The 7,296-nt window shown below is 55.2% G+C and overlaps 1 non-coding gene across 1 annotated transcript; it reads right to left on the reverse strand.

The window, feature by feature from the left end:
• Positions 1 to 2,507: 2,507 nt before the first annotated feature.
• Positions 2,508 to 2,699, reverse strand: LOC140214836 (U2 spliceosomal RNA). The gene has a single exon (XR_011891765.1). It is a non-coding gene; the product is annotated as a U2 spliceosomal RNA (small nuclear RNA).
• Between the last annotated feature and the right edge of the window lie 4,597 nt (positions 2,700 to 7,296).

The raw sequence follows: 7,296 nt of genomic DNA on the forward strand, positions 1-7,296 counted from the left end.
AATGAACGGCTAAAATTAATCTATCGTCTGGTTTCATGCGCGAGATCACGTAAAAGGCAGCCATTCTTCTTAACATGGTTTCTCTCTTTTGCTCTCTCATTCGCGCACGGAAATTTCTTCGTACGGGAATTTTATGAAGCGAAGGCGGCTGCAGACCATTTTCTTTGTTTAGTTCATGTTCGTAGGCGCAAATTACAAACCTAACACTTGGAGCAACATTTCCACTACTCTAGAGGGGCATGAACTGTAGACAGTGCACGCTTTCTCATTTATCCAATCGCTCGCAAACACATTGCATTGCTAGTCTACAGTGGCAATACAAAGTGACGTTTCACCATGCACGTCGAAGTTCATTACCAGTACCGCGCCAGCATCGACCGGCCGGCGAAGCGACGAGCTCAGCAGCGCATGCGCAAGGCCCGACACCACCCCAACCGAGCTTCCCTGCTTATCGGAGAGAACAAGTGCGCGTGAACACGGGCGCGTCTGAGTATCTGGATTTAAAAAAAAAAAAAGAAAACAAAGAAAGCGTTTCCGAGATATTGACAAAGACAAGTGGTCGCGGTCGCTCTGAATCTTATCGTATTATAGAAAACGTGGGAAGGCGGCGCTTCCTCGAGGGTCAGAAAGTACAATCGTCGAACTAGGTGGCAAGTGGAGTACATCCTTTTTCTTGGAACGGTTTGCAATTGACTGCTTGAATGTGCCGACCACGCGTCGCGGGTCGCGTATAGAGCCAACCGTTGGCAAGCACGCGTCTAGCGTAGCAGCAGAACCGATCGCGGTTGCGATAACCCATCGTTGGCAGCGAAAAAGAAAAACACCCACACGCAGTTTGTAGCAATAACCGTACAAATCAATGTGGTTTTAAATATAGCTTCACTGGTCACCCAAGAAGGGCACCGAAACTTTCTCATGACGCACACCGCTGTAGTCCACAAAGAACAAAGCGCACAAAATAGATATGATACAGCCGCACCGCATTATTTCGTGTTTTCAGCATTTCATTACTTTCGTGTGCATGCGCGCTAGGGCCACGCAGGCCAGGAGTAAAAGGCACGAAAAGAAAAAAAAAAAAAAAAATGATACGCAATCCTAAGCTTTGACTTGACTGCTGTGGCACTCGCATTTGTGTTCTTTACCTTAGGCGAACGCAATGCGCAAACTGAACTGGAATTTCCAATAATGGAAATTCCTGTTTGGCTCATATTTGCGTTTTTCGCCCGAGCAAGCGCTTCACTGCACTACGCTTTGCCCCTTCAACGTGGCTACACTGCCCGGCAGGCGTGTTCTGCGTAGGGCCGAACCTGCAGGCAAAAAGCATGGGCGCCGCCATCTTGTTGAGAGCGGCGCCAGGGACACAATCGCGCCTAGCTCATTGAGTTTTCCCCCAAAACTGAAAAAAATTTGACTTCATTAAACGAGAAAGATGCCACGAGTGCCCCAACAAAAAGCTTTGAGGATTACCGAAGGGTAACTGAGGGCGACGCAACGGGCTCTGGAAAGAAGGATGATGGGTGTGGCGTCACGGGGGGATCGGAATAGAGCAGATTGGGGTGTGCGAGAAGAAACGCTCGTTAATGACACCAAAGTTTAAACCAGGAAAAACAAATGGGCATGCGCAGGGCATGCAATCTGGGGGGAAGATAACCGGTGGCCATTAAGGGTTACAGACTGAATTCCAAGAGGAGGGAAGCGTAGCAGGGGGTGGCAGAAAGTTAGGAGGGCAGATTAGATTAGGGACTACATGGCGACAATCGGCACCTGACCGGGGTACTTGGAGGATCATGGCAGATGCCTTTGCCCTGCAGTGGGCGTAGCCAGGATGATGATGATGATGATGTTCATGATGAAAAGGTAGCAACAGGTCTTCGTAACATACAGGTTAGAAAGATGAGGCACCTTTTAACCCTTGAATATATTTCGCCACATTTGGGCATACGACAAGTTTGTTTTCGAGGCGCTCGGTCCCACTGCTGCGAAAATGTGTACACAAAGGCTGCACAGTAGTTGCCAGAAATCGGGCACTCTATTTTTCTTTCATAGGGAATCTTTCTTCCACTTGGGCAGCGGATTTCGGCGGCAGGGCGAGCTTGCGTGGCCGCGGTGGTTTACGGATCCAAGCGATAGTGAACTCCAAAATCCAGTGTTGGCTTTGAGTGGGATTCATATTGATTGCGAACCCCACGGCTAATCCTACCCCCCATCCCCCCAAGTGGCTCTTTACAGGAGACAATCATTCAGAGACATCGGACAAATAGGAATTCTGGTTCTTTCTTTTGCTTTCATTAATTTTTCTCGAAGCCCATAACTAGAAATTTGCTGGAGCGGCTGTCCCATTTGCGACGCAACAAGTGCGACGCTACACACAGATGGAGTGGCAGTTTAATTACTCTCGTGGTCCGCGAACCGGCATCGTTGCGTGTAGTATAGGAATGGTTGCGTGTCAAGTCACTGCTCGCGTTGAGCTTGTGCTCTTCATTTTGATTGAATGAAGTCTCACCTAAGTGAGCGGGGCCGATCCCGGAGGTAGTGCAATACCGGGCCGACCTGCGGCGGAGGTGAAGCAGGCTTCAAGCACTCCGCCAACTTCCAAAAATAGGTTTAATATCGTGGGTCCATATAGAACCCGTATCAGATATTAAGCTGATAAGAACAGATACTACACTTTGATCTTAGCCAAAAGGCCGAGAAGCGATGTCCTTCACTTCACTTCATTGTACTACTGCCTTGTGGGCGCCCTGCCGACATGGGTAACCTCAGCAACAGCGTGGGCAATATTATAAAATTCAGCCTGTGTACAGACTCAACGCTCCCTATCTCACGGATGAACTCGCAACGCCTCAGTCTTTCGCTGTTAACGAAACGCTGTCGCGTAGAAACGAGACCCGAGTGCAAGCTTGCTTGTAACGCGAAACCAACCAAGGCAACCTCGTAGAAAACGGAACAGGCGAGCGGAAAAAAACGCGCCAGGGGAATGCTTACTTCCGTCTGAATGCGACCGCTCAAGGTGACCTTCCTTGAGGGCTTCGTTTCAAGCCCGTGTGCAATTGTAATATACTACGCGCATTTCCTTCATTTCTTTTTATTTACCGCAAGGCCCACTGAAAATTTTGATACGGCACAGGCCGGGACGGATCGCAACGTGTCGATTCGACCGGTAGAATTAGGTAGCATGCCCCATGTACGAAGACGAGCAACATAGAAGTGAATGACAAAATAAATATAGAAAACGCTGCACACTCCTTCCCCACCGGAAACATAGAGGGGAGAAAGATCGCCATCTGAAACACAGGCATTGTAAAAAAAAAAAAAAAAGTGCTACCTCATCATCTTTACCATTACCGTGTGTGTGTATGTATATATGCATGTGTGTGTGTGTGTGTGTGTGTGTGTGTTTGTGTATTTATATATATATATATATATATATACGCACACATGCTAGCATAGCTTAAACGCAGCTGGAAAGCTCAGCCTTGCACAAGAACCACCCCCTGTCGCAAACCCCTTTGAAACATTCAAATGGGAAACACGAGTACAGCGAGGTCGTTCGAACCTGGCGCCAAAACGCATTAGCGCCATCTGTGTACGGAACTAGGAAAACCTGCGGACTTTGCAATACAGAAAGAAAGGTAGATGGCGCGAGCTAACGCTCCATTGCATACTAAGAACGAGAGTTAGTGAATAATGGCAGAAACGTCTTGGGAAGAGAAAAAAAAAAAAAAAAACGCGCAACAGTTGTTGGCTTGTGCAAGCACTCTATGTTACAGCGATTAAAGAGCATAGCATCTTCTACAACAGCAGCTACAAAAAGAAGAAGAACGTGAGAGAGGGAGAGACACAGGCGTGTTTCTTTGGAATGCAGAGCATGCAGCACATACTATAAAGTGCCAAAGAGACGGGGAAAGCAGATGGCGCGAAGGTGTATGTCCTCAAAGCTTGAAAGCAATTTCTAAATTACAACATGTACCGAAGTCCACCTACTCTCATCAGGTTGCTCCCGCCTCCAGTTGCGTTTAAAGTGAAATTACAGTCGCCTCAAAGGCAGACAGAGAGAGAGTGAAAATAGGTACACTTGCTTCGCGCAGCTGCAGCCGTTCAAATTTTACAGCAAGAGCACTCCCGAAAGCACAAAGTCCGCTGCCGCCTGGGCGCAATGCGCTCGCTTCAGTAAATTGCCGTGCTGGCCTCGGCAACCAAGAGGTGTAGTGCGGCAGACTGCTGCATTGTAGCACACCGGAAACCGTGCAGACGTAAGCGATCGCCTCGACATCGCTGCGAGCGCTCGAAGAGACAAAGTCCGAAACCACGTGTGCCGGGGCGGTGCGAGCGCGACGCCTTTGACGCAACTTTTGCGTACAAGCCGCCGCACCGCCACGACGGAATCGCTGGCATCCCGCACGCAGCTGCATTGTGTCACGCCGGCAATCGTTGAAACACCACGCAGTCGTCGGCGTCGGCCCCGACATGGTTGCGAGCGCTGGAAGAGACAAAGTCCGAAACCGCGTGTGCCGGGGCGGCGCGAGCGCGACGCCTTTGACGCAACTTTTGCGTACAAGCCGCCGCACGGACACGACGGAGCCGGTGTCACCCTGCAGAGGGCTGCACTATAGCACGCCGGGAACCGGCAAAGAACCGCGCAGACGTCGTCGTTGGCCGCGTGCGTTGCCGCGAGCACGCGAAGAGACAAAGTCCGAAACGACGTCAGCCGGGGCGTCGAGCACGCCGCCCGCACTGTTCGCACGCGTGCTCGGAAATGGCGAAGGGGCCGCGCTAGCGTGCCTTGAATCGGTGAGCGGCGGTACCGGCGGCAATCGCTCAGAGCTCGAATCCGCCCTGCAAAAGCCAAATATAGGCGCTCGGCTCGGCGCAGTACGCCGCCGCGTCGCACGAGTACGGCCCCATGGAGGTCTGGGCACTTATCGCTGCTACTGTAAGGGCCGTACGGCCCCGGCCGACATTGTACCGTAGTGCGATTTTCGTCTTGCGCGTGCTCGTGGCGGTGTCCGCGCACCGTTCCGAAGTCGACAATCGTGCCCACGACTACGCGAGCGCTGGAAGAGACAAAGTCCGAAACCGCGTGTGCCGGGGCGGCGCGAGCGCGACGCCTTTGACGCAACTTTTGCGTACAAGCCAGCCGCACGGCCACGACGGAGCCGGTGTCACCCTGCAGAGGGCTGCACTATAGCACGCCGGGAACCGGCAAAGAACCGCGCAGACGTCGTCGTTGGCCGCGGCGTTGCCGCGAGCACGCGAAGAGACAAAGTCCGAAACGACGTCAGCCGGGGCGTCGAGCACGCCGCCCGCACTGTTCGCACGCGTGCTCGGAAATGGCGAAGGGGCCGCGCTAGCGTGCCTTGAATCGGTGAGCGGCGGTACCGCGGCGATCGCCAGAGCTCGAATCCGCCCTGCAAAAGCCAAATATTGGCGCTCGGCTCGGCGCAGTACGCCGCCGCGTCGCACGAGTACGGCCCCATGGAGGTCTGGGCACTTATCGCTGCTACTGTAAGGGGCCGTACGGCCCCGGCCGACATTGTACCGTAGTGCGATTTTCGGCTTGCGCGTGCTCGTGGCGTAGTCCGCGCACCGTTCCGACGTCGACAATCGTGCCCACGACTACGCGAGCGCTGGAAGAGACAAAGTCCGAAACCGCGTGTGCCGGGGCGGCGCGAGCGCGACGCCTTTGACGCAACTTTTGCGTACAAGCCGCCGCACGGACACGACGGAATCGCTGGCATCCCCGCACGCAGCTGCATTGTGTCACGCCCGGCAATCGTTGAAACACCACGCAGTCGTCGGCGTCGGCCCCGACATGGTTGCGAGCGCTGGAAGAGACAAAGTCCGAAACCGCGTGTGCCGGGGCGGCGCGAGCGCGACGCCTTTGAACGCAACTTTTGCGTACAAGCCGCCGCACGGCCACGACGGAGCCGGTGTCACCCCTGCAGAGGGCTGCACTATAGCACGCCGGGAACCGGCAAAGAACCGCGCAGACGTCGTCGTTGGCCGCGGCGTTGCCGCGAGCACGCGAAGAGACAAAGTCCGAAACGACGTCAGCCGGGGCGTCGAGCACGCCCGCCCGCACTGTTCGCACAGCGTGCTCGGAAATGGCGAAGGGGCCGCGCTAGCGTGCCTTGAATCGGTGAGCGGCGGGTACCACGCGGCGATCGCCAGAGCTCGAATCCGCCCTGCAAAAGCCAAATATTGGCGCTCGGCTCGGCGCAGTACGCGGCCGCGTCGCACGAGTACGGCCCCATGGAGGTCTGGGCACTTATCGCTGCTACTGTAAGGGGCCGTACGGCCCCGGCCGACATTGTACCGTAGTGCGATTTTCGGCTTGCGCGTGCTCGTGGCGTAGTCCGCGCACCGTTCCGACGTCGACAATCGTGCCCACGACTACGCGAGCGCTGGAAGAGACAAAGTCCGAAACCGCGTGTGCCGGGGCGGCGCGAGCGCGACGCCTTTGACGCAACTTTTGCGTACAAGCCGCCGCACGGCCACGACGGAGCCGGTGTCACCCTGCAGAGGGCTGCACTATAGCACGCCGGGAACCGGCAAAGAACCGCGCAGACGTCGTCGTTGCCGCGGCGTTGCCGCGAGCACGCGAAGAGACAAAGTCCGAAACGACGTCAGCCGGGGCGTCGAGCACGCCGCCCGCACTGTTCGCACTCGTGCTCGGAAATGGCGAAGGGGGCCGTGCTAGCGTGCCTCGAATCGATCGGCCGGGGGCCCCGTAGGGCGACAGAAAGGCAATTGTGCAGGAAACCGTACTGGCCATTAGCGAGAAATTGCCGTTCGCGCATTCGGTAGACGCGCTGCGCTTTCACGACTTCGGCATTGTGCTGCCGACGTAAGCTTTCAATCTTGCTCGCGGCGTTACGAGGCGGCACGATTTTCGCCAAACGCTCGTCGAAAGTGGCACGAGTACGGCCCCATGGAGGTCTGGGTACTTATCGCTGCTATTATATGGGGGTCCCAGAGAGCAGTCGCCCCCAAAGCGACCTGGGTGTTTGATATGCGGCGGGCTTCGTGCCCGTCAAGCGTGTCCCCGGTATCGCTCCCGTGGATCCCACAGCTGACGTCTGCAGCCTCATCCGCTTGATGCGTTAGGGGCTGGTTGTCGGACGACGCTTTTTCCACGATATCGAAGTGTGTTCCGCATCGTCCTCGGACGAATCAAATACGAAAGCGCCGAAGGGCGCGGGGCGTGACCCGTCGCCTAGCGGCTTTGCCGTCTCGGCTACGTTGCAAGTGTCGGTCGGTCCACCAGTGCTGCGGGCTCATCTGTCTCGCGTGTGT

This window comes from Dermacentor andersoni, unplaced genomic scaffold, assembly GCF_023375885.2.
Source record: "Dermacentor andersoni unplaced genomic scaffold, qqDerAnde1_hic_scaffold ctg00000673.1, whole genome shotgun sequence".
NCBI classification, from domain to species: Eukaryota; Metazoa; Arthropoda; class Arachnida; order Ixodida; family Ixodidae; genus Dermacentor; species Dermacentor andersoni.